The 24,988-nt window shown below is 40.5% G+C and overlaps 1 long non-coding RNA gene across 1 annotated transcript in view; it reads left to right on the forward strand.

Annotated features, from left to right (window-relative positions):
* Positions 1 to 3,728: 3,728 nt before the first annotated feature.
* The window catches only part of LOC149999248 (uncharacterized), a 66,939-nt gene continuing 45,679 nt past the window's right edge, over positions 3,729 to 24,988 (forward strand). Inside the window, exons 1-2 of the long non-coding RNA XR_016513374.1 lie at positions 3,729 to 3,899; positions 23,354 to 23,415. This is a non-coding gene — a long non-coding RNA (uncharacterized LOC149999248). The remainder of the gene's footprint in view (positions 3,900 to 23,353; positions 23,416 to 24,988) is intronic.

Below are 24,988 nucleotides of genomic sequence, written 5' to 3' on the forward strand. Positions count from 1 at the left end.
TTTACTTAAACTCTTCTATATTTTTATACTCTTTTTTTTTTTAAACATCAAGAATCTTGATTCTCAAAAATAGGAATGATGGAATTTCAATATTTCATAATTGCTTATCTGCTTAATCCCATATTATAGACTAATAGCATAGTGATAGTAAGTTAATAATTATTAATAATTTATCAACCTAACACATTTATATATTCTATAAAGTATATTATATTAAATTATACATTTGTATAAATAATGAAATTAAATTAGTAATTTTTAACTTCTGAAATTATAAATTATATATTTTATATAATATAAAATAACAAATATATAAATATTAGTAACAATAAATTATGATTAATAATTGTTTTTTAATAATAAATGGAATGTTTCACCACCAAATATGATTACAAAAGGACAGTTAAAATTTTTTTTCATGTGGTAGCTTCATTCTTTGTAACATATTTTATTCTCTACCTTCTGAGTTAAACTTTGCTCTTCCTAATTTTCTGCCTGGTGGATCATCCATTCGGAGAGATGGGTGTTGAAGTCTTCAACTATAATAATGTGTTTACCTATTTCTCTTTGCTGTTTTATAAGTTTTTGCTTCATGTATTTGGACATTCTGTGTTTTGGTGCATGCACATGAAGGATTATTATGTCTTCTTGGAGAATTGATCCCTTTCTTGTAATGTAATGCCCCTCTGTATCCTTGATGACTTTACTTTCTCTGAATTCTGTACTATCTGAAATTAACATAGTTACTTCCATTTTCTTTTGATTAATGTTAGCATGGTACGTCTTTCTCCAACCATTTACTTTGTCCCACTAAAATCCAGACTGTAGCATTTATGGAGATAGAAGTCATGAGGAAGTTTGATATGTTCTACTGGGCAAAGGAAGTAAAGGGTAGAGGCTCAGTGAGAATCTAAGCAGAAGGCAGCGAGAAGGGGAAGGATGGTCACTTACCCCATTTGTAAGGCACCTCCCTCTCAGGCTCCTGTATGACCAAGTGTCTGTTTCAACATCCACTAACTAAAAAGCATTGTAACTTGGAGTGCAGATGGAAGTTGATGTTAGGTGCTCACTCTCCTAAGAAAGAAGTAAGAACAGAAGAGACCTAAAACTTTAGCTTTGGAAAATTCTGATTTAGTGCCTTGAGGGAGGTGAGCTAGAGAGAAACGTCTGCCTAAGAATACTTTCACTCCCATAGTCATTCTTGTGTGTGGAATCCTTGATGGAAATTGCCTGCCTCCTCCATGCCCGGTTTCCAGAAGTGTGACAGAGATGAACTGTGTATTGCCTGAAATGCTTTTATAAAGACAAAATCAAATCTGGTCAACTAAAACAAAACTAAAGGAAAGAATGCTTGAGGAAAGTTGTCCCTCTTCACTAAGAATCCAACAACGCATCTCTAGTCTCATTAATCACCACAAAAAAATCAATATTTTATTATATTTCAAAGTTTCCATCTATTTCAAAGTCCCAACAGTGCCTAGATCATTTAAAATTTTTATTTAATTGAAGCTAATTTTCATAAGCCTTTCAAGTATTTATGAGAGGCTCCTGAATCAACCAGTAATTTTATAAATTTTTATTGTTACATTTAATAAAACTTGGTTCATTGATGCCACTGATGATAATACATTTTGCACAGTTACACGTGTGATGTTGACGTGTAACTGTAACACACAGTTACGGCCCGTCACAGCCTACAGTCTTACTGTGTCAGTGTGCTTAGCTCACTTGCATCTGCCAATATCAGCGTTTCTGCGTCTGAGGGTTTTTTCCAGAACCATGGAAGCCATCTCTACCATGTGCATACAGACCAGTGGTACCATTGCTGGAGAATGAATACCTCCCAGCTCTAGGAGTAGACCTCAACCGATGACTTTTTCTTAAATAATTTTTAAATATTTTTTTGAGAAAGAGAGAGACAGAGAGAGAAACGTTGATTCATTGCTCCACTTATACATTCATTGGTTAATTCTTGCGTGTGTCCTGATGGGGGATTGAACCCACAACCTTGGTGTATAGGAATGCCACGCTAACCAACTGAGCTACCTGGTCAGGGCTCGACCAGTGATTCCTGAGAGTTCCCATGTGAACATCCCACCCAGTTCCTGTGTCTTAAGGGTGGGATCATTTGAGGCAGGTGTTTTACATTGTTTTCCAGAGTTAGGCTCCAGTTACTGAGGTAGTGGGGTTAAATCATCCAATCGGGGTTGCCTTCCCTTCAGTTAGATGGCACTGAAATCCCCTTTAGGAGTAAAGACCTATCAGCACAACTGTAGGGAATCCTGCTAGCAGGTAGTTCTTAGCCATCAGCTCCATTAGAGGATTTTCCAACCCCCTTCAGCTGCAAACAACAACAACAAAAAACAAAAACAAACAAAAAAGCCAAACAAAGAAAACTTCCCGAAGAACATTATCCCTGTCCCAGGGCAACTTGCATTCAAAGAATGATTTATGCCAGGATAGAAAGTCCTGACCCTCTTGGCCCAATCTTAGACAGCTCTGGTGTGCCATTGCAGACCCAGAGTTGCCTAGAAGCTTGGCTGAGGCTTTGCCTTGAGACTTACTTGCAGCCCAGTGTCTCCCTCTGCTCAGTCCTGCAGTCTTCACGTGCCTCCCAAAGGCGTAGGTCTCCCTGGGTTTTAATTTGTTCACCTAATACATGCAGATACTGATAATATGTACCTCATTGGGATATGGTCAGTATTAAATAAGTCAACATTTGTGTAGCATTTAGAACATTTCCTGACATGTAAGTTATTTGTTAAAATAATATTGAAAAAATTTTTTTTCCTTTGGAGGGAGTAATGGGAAGACTTATCTTTAAAACTTTTTATTTTCCTGAACATTTTAGACGGTAATAATTTTCTAGCTATGTGAAAGTTATTGGCTCCTATCAACCAGGCAGATTTTTGTTAGAAATAACTCTAAAATAAATCCAGAAACTTTCTTTTTTGCTGAGTAGTGGAAAAAATATACAATGTGTTGGCTTCTATTTAATGGGCAAACTATTGGATAAGTGGGTGAATTATACTTAGGATTCATCAGGCATTGTTGGATAGACCTTCAATTCACTAGTGGGGACCCAAGTAACTTAGAATTTCACGGCAAGGTTAAATGTGCTGTGGCCATTATTAGCAGGTGCCTTCATTGCTTTAGCTCTTCAGGTCCAAGATGGAAATGTCCCTCAAGGGATAACAATGTTTTTACAGGCATAAGAAACTTTAAAATGTATGTTGGAAACCTTTCTCTAGCAGGTGATGAGATTCTATACGCCAGCTGTTTTAGAGGGATTGGGTAAGAGTCTTTAGTTAGAATTTCCCCTTTCCTAGAGCAGAAAGATACTAGATTCGGTTTTATAATTTAGCTAATTGTAGAGGCATGTGAGCAGTCAGGAACACTGTTCAGGGAAGTCTCTGTTCTTATTCATACACAGACCCAGAAAGTAAAAAAAAAAAAAAAGAAAGAAAAGAAAAGAAAAAAGAAAAAAAATCTGTCTGTTTTAAACACAAGTTTAAGTCCTGTGCCTTCAGCTGACAGTTGATAAGGTGGTTGACCTCCGTGGACATGCCCGCGGCTCAGCTGGATGTGTCATGTGACACAGGTTGCTGGCACAGAGGAGGTTGATTTGCTTGTTCTGGTTGCCTCCTGACAAGGGTTTCCTGACTCCATTCCGAGCCAAGCACCTGAGCTGCTTCCTTTGTCTGGTTGTTTTCAGGGATTCCCTACCGACGGCTTCGTCAATATGCCTTTTTCTTCTTTCGCAGAGCAACAGCCCCTTTATTCCATGACTAATGGAAAATATCAAGGTGCATGAGGACTTTCTCCTGTTTCCACTGGACTCTTCTTTCCACACTGGGACCTCATCAAGGACAGTGAAGACTTACATTCGCGTATTGATGGTAAGGCCATGATATTTCTTGCCAAGATCTATTAATTATTTTTCTGATTTCAAAAGTGACAGAGACATGAAACATGGGATGTGAATATGGAAACACATTCATTGTCCCATCCTCTGAGAAGAAGTTTTGTGTATATTATTATAGATTTTTTTTCCTGTGGAAATACTTTGAAAGGGATCCTACTGTATATTCTCTTTTGCTACTTGAACTGTCCATCATGCCCATCATGGATCTATAGAATATGTACAAAGTTTTTAAACTGGTAACTCTCTGGGAGGGTGTAGGTTAGTTATAATTCTTTACTAGGACTCCTTTGAAATGCTCTTTCCCCTTCCAAGTATGTTCACTAATTTTCAGTTATGAGAGGACATCTGATTTTACTATGGGTATTTTTTTTTTTCATTAAATTCTAGATTAAGACATAGTCCTAAAACACACATGTTATAAGTATTAAAATATTTAATAATAGTTTCAGCATAGGTCAAAACAGATTTAAGCCACAGGAAATCTGTCTTTTATGGTGACTAAAATATATTATATTAGCTGATGCACAAACATAAGAGAAACTTTTCACAACAAACAGAACCTACATGAAAGTTAACTACCCAACGGGAATATCTGGCTTCAAGAACCGTCTCAACTTTTTGCATCACAATTTATCCTAATCCCATCGTTCTCTCTTTGTAGACTGGCCAGACATGTGACTCTTATACTTAGCTCCAGTCTCGTGTTTAACATGGTTCCCAAACCCAAACTCTTTAAACTCTAGTTAACTGAGTTTACTTTATGAGAATTTTGTCATTCTCTTTACATGGTGGTTCTTAATAGCTTGTATTTTGCGTCCCAGGAGACATCAGAGATATCTGGAGACATTGTTGGTTGTCACAGCTTGGGGGAGGGATGGTGTAACTAGCATGTAGTAGGTAAAGGCTGGGATGTCGTTAAACACTGCACAGTACACACGACAACTTCTACGAAATAGAACTCTCTGACCCAGATTTACTCAGAAGCACTAATACTGAAAAGCTGCTCACGATCTCCATAGAACCATAGTCACAGAAGATACTTTCCTCATCTCAAAGTCATTAGCCTTAATCACCTGTGCAAAATCCTTTTTCCCATGTGAGTTAATATATTCACAGGTTCTGGGGATTTGGATGTGGATTTATGGAGACGGGGGAATTATTTCTCTCTCTCTCCTCCATTTCTCCCATTTTCTCTTCTTGAGATCTTAATGGGTGGATAATGTTTTTCTATGTCCCTTGACTTTTCTGTCATGCTTTCCTTCTCTTTGACCCTTTGATTATTTTATGCCTTGCCCAATTTTTTCAAATTAATTTTTTGTTTTAGAACAATTTTATGTTTTATTACACCAAAATAATACACCAGAGTTGTTTAGATAGTATAGGAGTTCCTTTTACCCTGCAGCCAGTGTCTCCTATTATGGATATCTTATATCTGTATGGCACGTTTGTCACAATTAAGGAACCAGTCAGTATTGATGCAATATTGTTAACTAAAGCCCATACCTTATTTGAACTTCGATCATTTTTTTTCTAATGTCCCTTTTATTTTTCATTTATTTATGTCCCAGGATTCCATCTTAGTTATCGCTGCCTCTTGGCTGTGACAGTTTCTCAGACTTCCCTTGGTTCTGATGACCTTGAGAGTTTCAAGGAGTAATAGACAGCTAGTTTGTAGGATTCCCCTCAATGGAGATCTGCCAGGTGTTTTTCTCACGATTAGACTGGGGTTCCAGGTTTTTAGGAGGAAAGCCCATAAAGCGCCGTTCTCCACACACCATGTCAAGAGAATGCAGTTCGGCGTGACCTAGCACTGTTGATGTCAACCCTGCTCACCTGGCTGAGGCAGTTCTTGTCCGGTTCCTCCCCTCTGAAGTTCCTCTTTACCCCCTCTCTCCATCCTGTCATCTTCAGAAGGAAGGTGCTGTGCTCAGCTCACACTTAAAGAGTGGGGAGTTCTGCTCTGCCTCCTTGAAGGTGAAGTATCTACATAAATTATCTGGAATTCTTCTGAAAGGGATATTTGTTTTATCCCATTCATTTGTTTATTTATACAATCATTGATTCATAGTTTAGGGATTCATGGACATTTATACTTGGTGTTATAATGCTGCCATCTTGAACCTTGAGTCACATTATTAAGAGTGACTTACTTTAGGCATAATACCTGGCTGGTTTGGCTCAGTGGATTGAGCGTCGGCCTGCGAGCTAAGTGTCGCTGGTTCGATCTTCCAGTCAGGGCACATCAGAGAAGGAAAACTCTGACTCCAAAAAACCTCCGCTGCCTTGCGGCATACCTCTTCAGGGGAAAGGCTAAGGGAGTAAACCCCGACAGAAAATTCGGAGCCGGAGTCCCTAAGGCGGTTTGACGTTGTAGTCAACACCGGCAACTCCTGCGGCGCACCTGAAGCCAAGCTGTATTGACTCCGTCTTTCCCTTGGACCCTTCAGCTGCGAAGAGAGGGGGGGTCTGCTGCATGGGCAACAGCAGACCCTCCATATCACCCTGCCCAGGCTCTGTAGCTTCAGCTTCACTGGAGAGGACACTCCAGCGTCATCGCAAGATGTCGATTCAACACGGGAGGAGACAGATACCGTGTCACTCCCGAGTTGGACTGCACAGCCATTCTCGGTGGTGCAGATAGACTCTTAAGAAGCTACACCATCGTCTCTCGAGACGGACGGCTGCCGACCCGACTTGATTTGTTGTGTGCCATTCTCTACCCTTGGCTGTTGGGAACTCTCCCAGTCAGCTCCTGCATCCATGCAACGTACCTCTGTCATCGTGGGGTTTTTGTTTGTCTGTTCACTGGTTTTGGAGCACATCCTTACTTTCTGTCACTATATGGCCAGACAGGTTGATCTTGTATACTTTCTGCCCTAATCCTAGTATTAGCCATTTCTTTGAAGAGCCTTGGTTCCTTTTGTGGCAGAATGGTCTGAGTAAACAAGATCTGTGCGGTAAGGGTGCTTGCTGCTGCTGGTGTGTTGTTGCTTCCAGGCTGCCTTAGCTGCTAGAACAAGGAAATACACATGCCTGTGTATACATATATCTGTACATATTTCTATAGGTGATCATCTGTGTTATATCCGCTAATGATGATTAACTCTCTTCCATCACCACAAGGATTATTCTAGCTAACTCCTACTACTTACCTGTAACCTCCCACTCTGACAGGGAGAAGCCTGACTCCCACCAAGACCATTTTTATTGACCACTCAGCATCTAAGCTTCTTTTGATCAGTAATTGTACCCATATTTTCTTCTGGAGACCACCCTTCTTGCACTGCAGCCCATATAATTTAGTGCAGTGGATCCTACTCATTGGAGTAATGGTTGCATTCATTTACCGGCCTGCCTATTTAGCACAACTGGTTTTCCTTGGCTGTGGGTACTGGTTTTGTGTGAGACACACGGTCCGGGTTAGTCCCAATTTCAGGACTTCTGCGGGAGTAAGTGGAAAGGGAAATTTCCTTTCTGATGACCTTAAAGCTGTAATGAGGCAAATCTAATCACACAGGAAAGCATCCCAGAGAAAGATGCAGCATAAAGGAGAGCTTGGCCACATTCCTGGTGATGTCATCTGAGACCTACATCCAGTCCCCACTTCCCACGAACACTTCTATTGTGAACCAGAAACTTCCCTACTGTGCTTAAGTAAGCCTGTTTGGTTTGGGCTTATTCCATCTGTAGTCAGAATCTTTGTCCTTTACCCACCTAGACTTAACTGGCTTTTATTAAAGGTATGATCCTGAGGTACTGGAATGCAGCACACACATTAAGGTGGATAGTATCTTTCAATCCCCTGGATTTCAGTAGGCTCAAGGTTAACCTTTAATCTGTTGAGAGTTATTCCCTAACACTAGCATTTCTTTTGTGTGAATAGTAAGAAGAAGACATGTTATGCTGACAGTGTAGACAATTTTTAATTCAGGCTACTAGAAAATAAAAACCCACATTTGTCTTTAATAATAAATCGGAGCCAACTGAAAATCATCGAACTTTTCCCTACCCCCTTCCCTTACGTGCCTTTTCTTGCATCTTCTTTTTCTTCAACTACCATTTGTCTGAGAGCATGTAAGCTCTAAAATGAATCACGTCTTTCTCATTCTATTGTTTTTCAATCTGATGTCATTTTTAAATCCTGCACTTACAGAGAGGAGGTGGCAGTCTGAGTTTTTGGTATTCTTTAGATCTGTTTAGCTGCATGTTGACATTGAAGTACTTGCTTTTAGAATTAAGAAAATAATCATTAGGGTAATTAGAGTTTTCATCATCTTATTGATGTCTGTTCCAAATGTGGAATTTTTGCATCATTTGAAATTTTTGCTTGTTCGCTTATTTGAGTGTTAGAGCTAGCTCTCAACTAGAGGCAATGTTTGAAATAATTCCCCAACTTTGGGATGCTAACAGCAGGTGAGAGATTTGTCCAGCTATTTGCGTCTTTTGACCAAATAGTTTGGAAATGTCAGTGTTAGGAGGATCCATTTATTCATGTCCCCGGTGTGTCCTTCTGGGGAGAGATATCCATTGCTGTAACAACCCCGGCCTCTCTTCATGCCCTCACTCACCCCAGCCCCTAAGAGTCACTTAACAATGAGTCTGGGAACTGATAGTGCCTACGAGTTGATTGCATGCATTGCTCTTCCTTTTCCTCTGCTCTTCCTGCTAATCACAACCATCAAGGAAGCACATGGACTTTCTTATCTCAGCCGTACTTTATGCAAGTGGAAAAGTCCTTAATCCCTAACAAGCAGGCTTGCCTTAACTGTGCCTGTAATTGTCACCTCTCCTTATGAGCCTCACATGGCTAGTTTATTCCCTAAACTATTTAAAACTGTTTCTGATCTGCTACGAGTGGTAACTGTCAGATCTTTTAAAACAAATACACATCTTTTTCTGATATTAGCTATAACTCTAGGTAACACCTAAAACGGAAATGACAATAGCAAGCCTCTGTGACCCAATCAATGGTGGTGAAGTTGAGTGAACCCTTACTTTCTAACTTCTTTCCCCCGATGTGCTCCCTGTTCAAAGATGTATCTAGAAATACACAGTGGCAGTGTTTCCTGTAGACCAGGTGAGCTGTCTGCTGGGTATGAGAACATCTTATAGCTTCTCCCTTATTTTATGACAAAGGAGCTGATGATGTTGATTGTACATGATCAAGGCTTGAGAGAAGAGTAGAAGGACATCATTTTATGAGCTGAGTCAGCTTACACCAGCAGTTCTCAACCTGTGGTCTTTCACAGGAGTCGCCTAGGACCATCGGAAAACATATATAATTACATATTGTTTTTATGATTAATCACTATGCTTTAATTATGTTCAATTTGTCAGAATGTAAATCGTTGTCGTCGGCAGCCGTCCGTCTCGAGAGATGATGGTGTACCTTCTTAAGAGTCTATCTGCACCGCCGAGAATGGCTGTGCAGTCCGACTCGGGAGTGACACGGTATCTGTCTCCTCCCGTGTTGAATCGACATCTTGCGATGATGCTGAAGCTACAGAGCCTGGGCGGGGTGATATGGAGGGTCTGCTGTTGCCCATGCAGCAGACCCCCCCCTCTCTTCGCAGCTGAAGGATCCAAGGGAAAGACGGAGTCAATACAGCTTGGGTTCAGGTGCGCCGCAGGAGTTGCCGGTGTTGACTACAACGTCAAACTGCCTTAGGGACTCCGGCTCCGGATTTTCTGTCGGGGTTTACTCCCTTAGCCTTTCCCCTGAAGAGGTATGCCGCAAGGCAGCGGAGGTTTTTTGGAGTCAGAGTTTTCCTTCTCTGATGTGCCCTGACTGGAAGATCGAACCAGCGACACTTAGCTCGCAGGCCGACGCTCAATCCACTGAGCTAAACCAGTAAATACATCCTGCATATCAGATATTTACATTACGATTCATAACAGTAGCAAAATTACAGTTATAAAGTAGCAACGAAAATAATTTTGTGGTTGGGGGTCACCACAACACGAGGAACTGTATTAAAGGGTCACGGCATCAGGAAGGTTGAGAACCACTGACTTAGACCCTACAGAGAAGGTGGGAAGGAAACTTTGCATTGATGACACACAAGGAAAAAGGGACGGGACTTGATAGACTAACTCAAGGAGTCGTGAATAAATGAGGTTAATTATTTAGAGATAATGGAAGAAGAAATGTTGTAACACACTTCTATTTTCTTTGTGGATACAGGCTTTAAAATATTCTTTGGGCTGAAGAGGCTCACTCCAAAGTGTGCTTGAGACTCGCTGTATAAATTAAATTAGAATTAAAGGCATACAGTTGACACTGAGTTTTTTTCCTATTTTTATTCTATTGCCTTTGCAATGTCATTATGTAAAATGTTTTGGGCCAAAAATAGACTTGCATATATATATAAAGCAGCCAAATTAGTCAAGTGAATATCACATTTCGACTCTAACAGTCAATCTTAGAAAGGGTAATAATTATGCATTTCTATGGTCACTTCTCATTTTTTAAGTGGAGCTAGAGAGTAGAAAATGTGAAAATACCTCAAAATCAGATCCAGACATTCTGTAGGATATTGAAAAGGGGCATGTTTACCATCCATCCCCTATGCTGCTGAGGCTGTCCATCTAGCATTATCGAGAGATTCTTGGAAAACAGAAAATTGTTGCATCTCTGGGCAGCTCTTAACCCTCAGGTGAACTGGATGTGCCAACCTTAAGAATTCCTAGCAAACCCACTGCCCATTTTTGAGTAAAACTCTTCTGCCTGTCCACCCTGATGGAAAGACAGCCCTATGACCCAAATGAGTCTTATGCCTATTCTAAGAGGACAGAGCTGGTTAGATGACTAGATTTAGGGAGAGTAACTGACCTAACGTCAGTCTAAGATTGGCCAGAGTGTTGTTATCTGTGTGGTTTACTTGAAGGGAAAAAAGAAGCCAATCTAGTTCTCTGTTTTAGGGATTTGAACTAAGTTTTGGTTGGCAGTATTGTTTGAGGTTGAAAGTTGGGCCACGTGGCCATAATGGACGGCAACTCTGACTACTCAGAGAAGCGCGTTGACGGAGATTGAGGGGATATGCAAAGAAATCCAGAGAATGACATCAACTTTGGACACCTAGAGAAAGACACTATTAGAGATCGAGGAGACTGAAGGAGCGTCCAGTCTCTGGCGTCACCTCAGCTGCAGATGGTGTCCTGTTCATGTGCGTGCCGATTCTCGTCCAACAAGTCCTCTTTCCCTAAAGTTAGTTGAGCAGGTCTCTTGTCCCTTGAATCCAAATACCAAATTATATTTTCAACACAAAATGTTTATTGTTAAATGTTCCCAGTTGAGCTTTAATGTAAAATTTGTACTTCTTATGCATAAATGAGCAAGGCCACAAATTATGCTCTTATTCAACAACACTTTTTGCAATATTTTAAAATAGAGATATCTCAGCTCTTTCAGGCTATTAGAGAAGTTTCTGTTGGAACGTCCAGTTAGGGAATGTTAGATATATTTTCTTTGGCCCCAAAACATAGGGTGATAAGTGCATAATTTTTCCATAATTGAATTTAATCTGAGCTTTCATTATACCTCATGTCAGAAAACTGAATCTGGTCAGTTGTGTAAGCTCCCTTATTTGGATGTTTTCTAAGTCATTTCCAGCTGTTCCTCCTAGGTGGCTGAGGGGGTTCTGGGCTACTGTGTGGATTCCCTGCTACGTACCATGTCCTGTCTGCATTAAGGTTGTTGATATTCATTCTGGTACCCATTGAGATGCCTCTGGACCTGTGTTAGTCCCTTATGGATAGCATGCGTCCCTGCTTTTTAAACTGCAGGGAAGAATGAATTTTTTTGCCCCTCAAATTTTTTGTTAACCAATCTTGGTATGCAGCTCATATGACTTCCCTAGGCTTCATCAGGAAGGAAGACACAGGTCCCTCACCATTTTCTTTGTCTGGTGGTCCAACCTCACCTTGGGGTTTATCATGCCTAATACCCCCTGGTTTGAGTTCTTGGTTATGGGGACATCAGACCCTTCTCAGGGATTAACTATCATCAAAGCTCTCCTTTTCTCCCTATTTTATATTTGGCAATATTTACTTAGTATTGGGAGTAGAGATAGGAAATAAACTGGCTCTTAATCTCCTTTACATTTAGTCTTTAATTTATAGGATATACTTTATGCTTTTGCTTCTTTAAGGCCTAATTTTGAGAAACTAAAAGACCAACAGGAAACATCTTTTGTTTTATGCCTCAGCTCCCCTCTTTGACAAAGCTTTCTCTCTGTTGTAAATTCAAGTGTCTATTTTTAAATCCCAAAGTCAAGACTTTCCCTTTTTGTGTCTGTATTCAGCTATATTGGTGCTTGGCCAAACCAATGGAGTTACTTGAACGTATGGGGAGTGGTGAGATGCTTCAGGTAGTTCACAAAATGACTCTGCTACATGAGTGTACAGGCAGCCTCAAAAAAAGTTTCTGGGAGCTGTATAGAAGTCTGCCTTTGGCAGCGATTTCCTGCTTCTCACTTTTCAAATCTCTAGACAAGATAACCAGAATTCTCATGAAGGCATGGCTCAGATATAGAAGCCCTGACTCCAGTCTTCCTTCTTCAGCATATTCTGCATGGGGCTTGGCTTATTGACAGCTCCAGCTGCCATACCTTTGGATCCCCATGTTCACACCAGGCCATACTTTTTGGAGGCTGCTCCCAGCGAATGACTGAGCAACCTGGAGGTGCTGGATTGAGGAATTCCCGCATTAGCGCAAACCCTGCATTTTATCTGCATATTGTCCTTGCCTATGGCAGCATGTCCCGCTTCATCCTCCACAGGTGTTTCCATGAATGCATCTCCAGTGCTTATTTATAATCATGTCTTAATGTATGTTCCTCAGTGGACACAAACTGATGCAGATTGGTAGCTTCTACAGACTTTCAAAACCCCTGGGTTAGTCATGGGAAAACCCTGGCTGGTTTGGCTCAGTGGATTGAGCGTCGGCCTGCGAGCTAAGTGTCGCTGGTTCGATCTTCCAGTCAGGGCACATCAGAGAAGGAAAACTCTGACTCCAAAAAAACCTCCTCTGCCTTGCGGCATACCTCTTCAGGGGAAAGGCTAAGGGAGTAAACCCCGACAGAAAATCCGGAGCCGGAGTCCCTAAGGCGGTTTGACGTTGTAGTCAACACCGGCAACTCCTGCGGCGCACCTGAACCCAAGCTGTATTGACTCCGTCTTTCCCTTGGATCCTTCAGCTGCGAAGAGAGGGGGGGGTCTGCTGCATGGGCAACAGCAGACCCTCCATATCACCCCGCCCAGGCTCTGTAGCTTCAGCATCATCGCAAGATGTCGATTCAACACGGGAGGAGACAGATACCGTGTCACTCCCGAGTCGGACTGCACAGCCATTCTCGGCGGTGCAGATAGACTCTTAAGAAGGTACACCATCGTCTCTCGAGACGGACGGCTGCCAACGACGAGTCATGGGAAAGGTCTAGATGTAAACCGAGATATAAGCTGTGTTTTCCTTATTGGAATGAGTCTGGGTTTCTCAGCCCTGGGGGGGTTCTGAGGGTATGCCGCAGGGCTTCTAGACTCTGAGAGAGTTGGAAATCTTGGTACTTACAACTGTTGGTACAGGTGCACGAAGAAATTGTAAGGGGAATCCGTGCACTGTTCCTAACCCATCTGAGGTTATAATGCATTGGCCTGTGCTCTGAAGGAGTAAGCAGTTTGAGTCCTGATTGTCCTAATATGCCCATCATTGGGAGATCAAGCAATGGTAGCCCTTTGGGACAGAAATTCATTTGTAGGAACGAGCCTAAAATATTGCTTCCCTTCTCACGTGATGGGCAAGAGGAAGAGTTTGTGTGACATGCAGCTCATGTTATTAATGTATCAGCTAGTTTGTTTTTTAGTTTCCTGGGCTTAGGAGAATGATTGGAATACCTAGTAATCTCTGTACAGTAAGATATAATATCTTGTGGATCACAGTGCCCCATTCTTAAAGTGATAGAGAGTCATTGCTATGAAAAATAAGTTTAGTGAAAGTCTCTGAATATGATGTTGCTGTATATTTTTGTGAGAAGGAAGTCAAATATGGTTAATTTCATTTGTCAACTTGACTGGAGCACAGCGTGCCCATTTCTGGCAAAACATCATTCTAGGTGTGTCTGTGAGTATATATATATATCTGATCTATTTATTTGTATTCAAAGAAAGGGAAAGAAGTCATTGGTAAGTATTTGAAAGTGAAGTTGACCCTTAGACTTTCTTCCTTTTGTATTTTAACTTACCGAGACCCAGCAAGAAAGTGATTCAGTTAGGGAGGCAGTGGTTATCTGTGAAAAAGGAATAAGATAAAGGTGGGAAAGAAAAACACCAGAAGTGAGCAGATAGAACAAATATGTAAGGAATGAAGAGAATGGGAATTATATAATAAGTTACAAGTTTGATAAAACTGGATTATTAAGTAACCAAAGAAAATTATGAGACTGAAGATCATCATTCAAGATAAATCTTAGGCACTTAAAAATATGATTGATTATTTTCAAGATGTTCACCTAGTGGCTTAGTGATTTTAAGAATCCCATTACATTGTTTAGAATAAAAATGGATGTACTTAAATCTTCATAAGGAATGGTGTCTGTGCTCTTGGGACAGTGCAGCAGATCAATAATGCAATTTAGCAGCATAAAAAAGATCATTGAATAACCAGTATGTTCAAACAAGTAAGCAAACACTCATTCTTTTTCATGATAGAAGAAATAAACAAGAGTGTATTAACTATCTGGCTAAAATAATTTATAACGAATGCAAACTCATTACTGTTGAAATCAATGCATGCATAGCAGAAGGTACATTTATTTATTGAAGTCAACATACTTAATTACATTTGGAGTAATAAAGAGAGTAGGCATGAAGTCCAATGTCTCTTGAGCCTAAACATTAATTTTGATCTAATTTTCTTTTCCTTGATGTTGAGAAAATGGAAAGGCAAATAGGATTAGGAGACCACCTTAACTTAATTAGCTTTGTTAACAGGGGATGTAAGCTGTTTGTACCATGTGGATCCCATGTTGTGATCCAAGGAAAGGTCACTTGATTTAAAAGCCAGTAATGTGGTTATAAGAATAGAGGTAGCCATATGGCCTTTCTCATTCTACAAGAGTACAGGAGACATATATTCTGTTGTAAGAGTCACAGTGACAAGAATAAAAAATACACAGAATTTTGACACTGTGAAAGGAAACTATCTCTGTCAGCTCTTGGTGCTGTAACAGAATATCATAGACTGGGTACCTTAAAATAGACATTACTTTCTTATAGTTCTGGAACCTGGAAAGTACCAAATCTAAGTACTGATGCTTCTGGTTCTTGGGAAGGACCCATTTCCTGGGCTGTGGACAGCTGCCTTCTTGCTGTGTGCTCGCTCATATGGCTTTTTCTTAGTGCTTGCATGTGTATGTGTGGACAGAAGAGAGGGGGAGAGAGACAGAGAGAGAGGGGGAGAGAGACAGAGAGAGAGAGAGAGAGAGAGAGAGAGAGAGAGAGAGAGAGATTGGTCTTAATCTTCTAAGGACACTAATTCCATCACAATATTCTACCCCTTGATCTAATGTAAACCTATTATTTCTCAATGCCCCCTCCCCCCAATACCATCACATTAGTGGTTAGGGCTTCTACACATGAATTATGGGGTGACACAAACATTCAGCCCATAACAGAATCTACTTTTTATGACACAGACTTTTGTTCAAGGACTTTTCTCTGTGTTTTTAAACTCTTTCTCGTATCCAAATTATGTACACTTTTGTTTGTTGGTTGGTTTTACATGCCTAGATGCTGCACTCAGCACTGGGGTTTTATGATCTTGCTTAGCCTTTTAGGTATAGTTTACCAACTAAACTGTGAAAATTCCAACTCAGATGTCTTCATGGCTGCAGCATAATGTTGGGCAAATAAGTGTAAGTTTGGGTAAATAACTGTTAGATGAATAAATGTAGAGAAAACCCCTGGTATCCATTACAGAAGATGGATACCTTTGAAAAGGAGAAAATAGCCTGTCAGATAAGTGGCTGCTAATTGTTCTCCTCATAGTGCTTGGCTATTGGAGATTCAGGTTCTGATTCAGATGAGATTATTGACTTGCTGCCACCTGCCATGTCTTAGAAGATACAGCACTATAGTACAGCACTCCCTCACTTACCGCGGGTATTACATTCTAGATGCCCCCGCGATAGGTGAATCGCCAAGTAGGAACCTTACATTTACTTTAGTAGATTTATATATTTTAAAGCTTTATAAACCCTTCCCACACACTTATAAACCATTCCCAGTCCCTTATTAACTTTTCCCACTCCCTTATTAACCTTTTCCACACTTTTATAAACACTACTTACGTTCTTAAACATATTCTACACTCTTGAATCTACGTAACTTTAACAACATATGTATACAGTACCACAAAATCCTGCGATATAGCAAAAAAATCTGCAATAAATAATTAAATATAATATTTTTAAAAATCCCGCGATACAGTGAGGCCATAAGTGAACCATGATATATAGAGGGACTACTGTATCTATGAATCACTGTATCTAGTTAGCATTTTTCATACAGCTACATTCTTGGTACATAGATGTTTAGCCTCAGAGAGAATATATTTCTGTTGCTTTTTCTCAAGAATAAGCATTCTTAAGAAATTGTATTACTCATCATGGCTCTTTAGTGGGGGTCACAGGGTAGGAAAAGAGGGGCACTAGAATCTCGTCTTAGAGGGTGAAATAAAATGATTAGCTCAAATTAGCCTAGCAGAGCCAGGCTTGGACCCAGGTCTGGCTCTTTCAAAGGCCAGCCTTTATTTCATATAGGTAGTCCTCTTCAGTGCCTCTGACCATGACTGTTGAAGACTTTGACTTGAGAAACTCTGGACTGGACCCCAGCCTTATAAGCACTATGTTCTGACTAACGGAGCCAGTCAGTTGCATCAGTTAACTTTTGCTATGCGTAAACCATTCCAAAATGTAGTGGTTAAAAGAAGAACCATTTATTTAGTTTACAAGTCTGTGTGTGGGCAATGTTAGGGCTTGCTGGCCAGCCCTTGCAATGAGGGCCAGGTTCTCAACTCTTCTTTGCTGGACTCTGTCACATGTCTGAGGCCTCAGCTTCAACTCTAGAGGTGACCTCCCCTCCTTGTCTGTCATCACTCAGTTGGTAGACTGAACTTGCTCCCATGGTGGCAGGAGGGTTTTAAGAGGAAAAAGAGAAGCCTGAATGTGCTAGCAGTTTTTAAGTCTCTATTAGTGTTGCATTCGCTAATGTCCCATTGGTCAAAGCTAGTCACATGGCCAACCGAGATTCAAAGGATGGAGAAACGGTCTTCTCTGTCTGGAAGGATCTCCAGCATCATTTTGCAAGGGCATCACATCATGCAGGTGTTACATTACAAAGCTGTGAAAACAGGGAGGGGAAGACTTTGTGATCATCTAAAAAAAATATCCATCAAACTTGCTTCATTCTGCCCAGTTCTTTAAAAATTTTTGGTACTTTCCATGAGGGAAACTCAGACAAAAACTGGGGATATGTCATAGAAAACATTAATCATCACTGAATATTGACTTACAAATATGAAGCCCTGTCTGTTTGGTCAAGTGGTGAAAAATGCTCATCAGCCTTAAACAAATAAAAAAACTTAGACTTCCAAAGTCATTACTCATGTTCTTGACAAATTTCATTTTTTAATTAGAAGGGGAATTCTAAAAGTTGTTTATAAGTAACACATTTTCACAAATGACTGTTGTAAAGGCATCCATAAAATAAAATACCCTTTGTTTCAACATGTTCTAAAACCCAAAGAAGCCTGCTAATTTGAGCTTTGGATTTTTCCCATGAAGATTCAAAAGTAGGTGTTTATATAATTTCAAGAAGCCAACTCTTTAAAGGAAATAACAATGAAATGTCCCTTCAGGAAGAAAAGTTGCCATTAAATGCCAGTGGGTAAACAAATTGCTGTGAGAAAAAGAGACATGTCCTCTACTACATTAAAAAAAAAAAAAAGGGACTTCCCATTCCTCAAGATTTGCCACCTTTGACATTAGTTTGGTGATTCCATGGCATAAATATTTTCCTGCAGTTTCCCTCCCTTCCCAGTGTTCTCAATTGCTCCTGGGCATGGTTCACTCCTCCTAGAAGTGCTAAACTATTTATCTTAGTAGGGAACTGAGGATATATTCACACATGGCCATAAAAGTTGAAGCACCCTGGCTGGTGTGGCTCAGTGGATTGAGCACTGGCCTGTGAACCAAAGGGTCACTGGTTTGATTCCCGGTCAGGGCACATGCCTGGGTTGCAGGCCAGGTCCCCATCAGTTGCAGGCATGCGAGAGGCAACCACACATTGATGTTGCTCTCCTCTTTCTCCCTTCCCCTCTCTCTAAAAATATAAATAAATAAATTAATTAATTAAAAAAAAAAGTTGAAGCAGACACTCTCATCTCTCTGCAGGGCGTACTTTGTTATTCTGGGCCCAAACTCATTCCCTTGAGGGTAATTAACTCCCTCATAATCAATCTTCATCAATAGGAGAGACTTCATTGTATGAAAGAAAAACAAAAGCCCCTACTGGATGTATGGACAGTTTGAGTTATTCCTGCACGTATGTCTATGGAAAGCCACAGACAGTGAAGCAGAACTTTTTTTTTTTTTTATATCTGAAATTAGAAATGCACCCTCACAGAATTTTAAATACACTATCACAGTCTCAAACTTGGCTTTTCCAATTGTCTCAACAACTGAATATATATATTTCCCGCCGTGGCAACAGAGAGGCAAATAGTTTTAGGTTAAGCTCTGGGAATTGTTCTTTAGGCAAATATATAATATCTTTGAAATATAAGGTTTTCAGTCAAATACATTTAATAATTCATTTGCTATTCTCCTGTGGCTTTTGCAATTCACATATTATTGGCCGTGGGTCCATTTGTTGAACGCCAGTTACCAAAGGCAAGTTTTCAGAAGCTAACTTACTAACTTGTATTTTCTAAATGACACATTTGCTGTGTGGTCAGTTTCTGAACTGGCTCATAACCTCCATCCCTGCCATCACATCGGTTTTGGTTTTGAGTCCATTGGACAATAGCAGAGGGGCAAGGGAAGAAAGCTGACTGATACAGAGCTGTATCAGTCCCCCTGATTTTTGAAATCACTTCTGTTGAGGTCATCCTCTGGTGAGCATCACACAAGAAGCAAATACCTTCACAGTCTATCCCCATTCATAGAGATCTGTCCATATACCTCTTACTCAGACCTCCTTGCCGCCAATTTTCCAACTGTATTTCTTCCAAGTCCTTGATCTTTCACAAAACCAACTGCCACATAGTCCATGGTTTGCCTACTTCTAGGCAAAATGAATGACCAGGTCCACTGCTCAAAATTTTGCCCGTGGGAGTGGTTCTCCCTTCACCATAGCCCTACAACACTGTCCCAGAATGGGGTTGAAAGACAGCTCCAGCTGTCCTCTGTCATGCGGTGAAGGACCCTCTATATATAAACCAAGCCTGGATTTTTTCTTCTCTATTTAGCTGGTCATAGGGGACTTCATATGAGCCATTGGTGCAAGTTGAGAGAAAAAATGCAAATCTGTAGTAAGACTAGGGCCTATGTAACTTTGGCCTTCTCTGCCTGCTCTAGTCCATCTTATGATGGAGTGAGTGTATGCTTAACTTTGTTAGACCACACCCAGTTCTTGATTGGCAGTTTAGATCACATGCTAACTTTATGGCCTGTGGTCATGTGATCAGTCTCAGTTAAAAGCCAATTATAAGCCAAAAATAGATTTCTCAAAAAGAAAATGTTACCTACAAAGAATGGTGTGGTTTTGTTTTAATCCCTAAAGGCCGGTGCTGTATTTCCTTATAAGAGTCTGCCGAAGGCTTCCTATAGCATCTTTATATGCCACTGATGCTTCAAGCACCTTCCAATCTGTTGGGTCATATAAATGAAGAAGTGGAACAACTTTTATGAAAGTATGAACCTGTTATAGATCTTTCTTTTATACAGGACTCCAGTCAAAAGTGGGGGTTTTCAGGCCCCTCAGCAAATGGATCAGTTTAGTTTGCCCAAGTAAAATATATGTGACCTCCAAACTCCAAAAAGGAGTCCACTAGAAATTGTACCTGTTTGTTGCTGTCAGGAGGGGTCAGATGCAGCAACATGTTCTTCATCCTGGAAGGGATTTCACTGATGTGGCCGACTCCTGAGGTCTTTTAGGATTTTCTTCCCACCCTCTGGCATCCAATTGTCTTGCTAATATGTATTGAGTGGTCAGTCACTACATAGTCTAAGCAGGTCCAATCAGCACAATTTCATCAATGTAATGGACTCACATAATTCCATTGGAATGAAAAGGCAATCAAAGTCTCTGCAGACTAGATTATGACATGGTGCTGAGAGCTGATATAGCCCTAAAATAGGACAGTAAAAATACATTGCTGGCCATGCCAGATGAAAACAAATGACTTCTGATGGTCTGTACTAATAGGTATACAAAAAAAAAAAAAAAAAAGAACATTTTCCAGATCACTAGTTGCATAGCATGTACCAGGAAATGAGTTGAACAGCGGCTGCAATTGCTTGATAATATTTATGATAATCTACTGTCATTGTCTTGGATCCAGCTGTCTTCTACACAGGCCAACTAAGGGAATGTGGAATCTTTGCTTAGTGAGCTTACATTAATCAGTTCTGCTTTGGCCATATTTATATTCCTTCCACCTTGATTACACACCCTTAAGATATATTATCATACATATTCCTCAAGCTTCTATGATATAAATTGGCAAAGTCATGCAGTTCTTTTGGAGTGTCTTGCAACTCTACATGAGTCAAACCTTGAATCTCATTCTTTAGGACCCATTGAGATGTGAGTCTAGTTATAGGTCTAGAAGCGAAGGAAGGTAGTGGGAGGATCAACAAACCTGTGCAAGACAGCTCCCTCAGGGAGGCCTTTACAGTTTCTTCAGTTGATAAGCAACTACCTTAGGCAGGGATGAAGAGAATGCTTCTAATGGCAAAGAAAGCTCAGCAACGTTTAGAGCTTTAAGGCTCAAAATAGCGACTTCATTGCAATCCGATCACACAGATTTCACTTTGGCTTTGATATTTAGAAAAATTGGCCCTGGACTACGATTTCAGTAAGGGTTAGGGTATAGAATATAGGAGTTTCTTTTAGGACAAATGTGAATTTTTTTTAGCTCCCTTGTGTAAACGAGGAATTTCAAGACCTTATTTTCTTTCCTCAACTTCTGAAGCTTATTTGGAAGCAACCAGCCAACCTGCATTATACACATTGTTTTTACTCAGATGTTGTATGGCAGCAGATAATCGGTCATTCAGAATCTTGCCTGCAGGCTCTTGACTACAGATATTTGCAGATAATACTTGTGTTTGTGGTTATACTGGTGTATACAAACCTGCTGTATTGCCTTTTGTATGAAAGCACAGCACATTCAGTCACGTACAGTCCATGATATTTGACAACGATAATAATCATGTTACTGGCTTACGCATTTACTACACTGCCCTTTTCATCATTATTTTAAGGTGTACTCTTTCTATTTATAAAACAGTTTCTTCCGGCAGCGGTCTCACGGATCTGGTGTTGACTGTCATTTTCTCTTGCACTTGATTTAATCTTGTGCTGTTTTATAAACAATACAGCCTAAGTGTATAGTGTTTATAGAGCCCTACAGCGGTGCACGAGGGCGGGCCTAGGCCTTCCCATGCACTCACCGCTCACTCACTGACTCCCGCAGAGCAACTTCCCAGTTCTGCACACTCCATTCACACCCTGGTGTACTGTTTTTTATCTTTTATACTGTGTTTTTACCGTACCGTTTCTATGTTTAGATACACAATACATACCATGGTATCACAGTTGCCTACAGTATTCAGTACAGTAGCATGCTGTCTCTCCATTTAAAAATCTTCTTCATTATCTTTGTATGACCTGATAGTTTATTTACCCTTGAAGTTTAATTAATCTTAAGGGCAGCATTCTATGAACTGGGGAAAATGAACAGATGGAGATTTCAAGAGATACCATCTCAGTCTTCTCTAGTTCTGTGTTAGAACTGCCATAAGTATTTTTGGAAGAAGGCAATAGAAATAAAGAAATAAAGAAATGAAGGAACGAGGAAGAAGGAAGCAAGGAAGGGAGATCTTACTTGGTATTTTGTAGGGTTGGCTAAGGAAGCCCCGAGGGCTCTGTGAAAGCTGTGTCTTTTTACCAGGACTCTTTTAGACAAGGCTACAAAGATTTCAAACTATGACTACAGCAAGGAACTGTGGCAAAGTAGGTATCATCCCTGTTTACTATGAAAATCCCATTAAAAAGATAATTTTGACATTTATAGTAGGCTTATGAAAAGTTGAATTAATTGGTATATTAACTTATGCCTTGACCTAAAACATTTAAAGTATCTTTAAAAATTTTATTAAATATAGCAAATTAACATTGCATTCAGTTAGAAAAATAGAGTAAGGAAAAAAAGAAGGCAGTAAAGACCTTCTGTACACTACCAAAGGGGTTCATGCTACTCACACTCAGCCTTCAACTGTTTGTGAATAGCCCTTGTTTCTCATTTATCCCCATTCAAGGCGTTGGCGCAACCTAGTTATCTTTCAAATCATGCTTGCAAGGGCATTTCCCTTCAAAGGTATGTTTTTCCAGGTTAGGACCAGTGAAACCTTCAGAATTGGTCTCATTGCCATCTTGTATCTGGAGCCATCAATGGCCTAAACAGTAGTCAGGAGAGAGTCTTCTTTGTCAGGCCAGTTCACCAACTTCAATACTTCCTTTATTAGTTCCATCCTCTGAGATGCATCTGGGACAGGATTAGACATCCAAGAGATTTACCAAGGAAATGCCTGTGCAGGGTAAGGAGGAAGCAATGGGCACGGGCAGGGAGACCCTCCGGAGTGTCATGCAGGGTCTGACACCCACTGGAGAGAGGCAGAGAAAAGGCAGGTTGGGTAGGAAGAATCTCAGACTGTGGCACTGTTTCCAGAAAGTTTTTCCAAGCTCAAGGGGAGGCCCAGAGCCCAGTCTGACCCTTAGAGGAGACCCCCATCTCCTGCTGCCTGGACCTCTGTTAGTACTGCCCCCACACAGACAGGGAGAGATGTGGCCGCAGCAGAAACACAGTGGCGGATCCAGAGTGGTGGCGGTGGGGAGTGCCAGTCAGCTCTGCCTCCCACAGCGGTGTATTTCCGAGGCCCCCATAGGGGGTAAGGTCTGGCTTATGGAGTGTGTCATCTCTGGCCTGAAGTCTTCTGTATTTGAATCTTTGGTGACCACTGAACAGTCAGGGCAATGAAAGTTTGTGTGTTGTTTTGTGTTGCTACAAATAGGTCAATATTATCTTTTACAGCCTGGCTAATTATGACATGAATGGTAATGTCAAGTATGTCTGTGTTTTGCCAACAGATTATCTCAGATGAGACATGAGCCATTTTAGAGCTTGACACATCTCCAAGGTCTGGAGCTTGGTGAGTAGCAGGTTGAGTCACATGCAAAGTCAAGACAAGGGCAGGGACAGGGGTTAGGCACTGGTGAGGGGAAGGGAGCAGTGAAGGTCAGCAAACATTGGTAGGAATGTAATATACAGGATGGGGCAAAAGTAGGCTTATAGTTGGGAGCACACAAAAACAGTTTATTCTTATATTATTATTTATTAATTCTTCTTATTGCATTATTTTTCACATGAACAACTGTAAACCTTCTTTGCCCCACACTGTATGTATGAAACAAAGGAAGTGATAGAATGGACTTTTGAAAGAGGAAACTATAGAAATCCAATGAACTACCAGACACCATTAAATCTGTAAAACACTTTCCTTTTCTGTTTGGTTATGTAAGAAGCCGTGATCAGGTTTCTGTGACATTAATAGACAGCCTGGTTTTCTTTTTGCCATTGAGGCTCCTTCATTATAATTACATTTTTCTTCATTTCAATTGCATTAATTCCAACTTTCAATAAATTAACTGACATATTAAAAATGTGCTAGAGGAATGTTAATGATATAGTCTCCTGTCACAAATATTTACATATTTCCAAGTTCTGCTTTTAGAACTAGTATTTTCCCAGAAATAAAAATTTTCTGTGAATTAAGATTTTTTGTGTCACACAGTAGAAACTCCCACTGGATATTCAGAATCAGCAATGAAGATGCTCAGGTTTCAATTTTTACTTTATTCTTGTGTCCATATGAAGTTGCAAGGACATTTAGAGGGTGTCAAAGACAGAAATAAGAAAACTAAACTAATGGTAAATTCTCTAAACTTGTGAGTCAAAAGCCTGTGCATTATGTGATAGAAAAATACCAAGTTATTTTAATTTTAAAACACCACTTTGAAGCTTGAAGAAGTTAAAGATTAAAAAAATAAAAGGATAGCTCCCCTTTTCATTTTGATTTAGTTAAGAAATGAATTCTAGAGAATTAGAAAAAAAAGCAAGGTTATCATAAACTTCAGAAATAAGGAAGGTGAAATTAAAACTGCAGGCAAGCCCTGCAGCTGAATAATAAGGAATGAGCGTCCCTGCCCCCTCGCCAGAAAGGCAGTGCCGTTCCTCTGCTCGGAAACTGCTGAAGTGAGAGAACTAGAAACAGAAACAGGATGTCCTTCCAGGAACTGGGAGCCGTGTGAGAATCAAGCAATCTCAAGGTGATTATTGAACCTGGGGTCAAAGTCGTTGGAAGCAACAATTGCATGTCTAGGAGTATTGTGATCACTGTTTTGCAAAGAGATTAAAGATGTTGATTAGCGGGATAAGAGCATACTGCTTTTCTTCCCTGGAAATGGGGATCACAGGAAGTGATTTATGCCCACATTCTCATGTGCTGTCCATTTATGGGTGGACTGCTCATGATCATGGAGAGCTCTGAGGCTCCGGGACACAACATTCCTGTGTGGGAGGAGGATGACCACAGGTGGAGCCTAGCTTCCTTTCTGATGTGCCTACCAGGGTGCACATCCTTTGGGGAAGAGCCATTCGTCTTTGTCTCTCTCTCCCTCGTCTGACTCCTAATTCAGAGTAAATAATTGTTTCCTAGCTGTTTC

The sequence above is a fragment of the Furipterus horrens genome, unplaced genomic scaffold, assembly GCF_987537825.1.
Source record: "Furipterus horrens unplaced genomic scaffold, mFurHor1.1.pri manual_scaffold_10, whole genome shotgun sequence".
NCBI lineage: Eukaryota > Metazoa > Chordata > Mammalia > Chiroptera > Furipteridae > Furipterus > Furipterus horrens.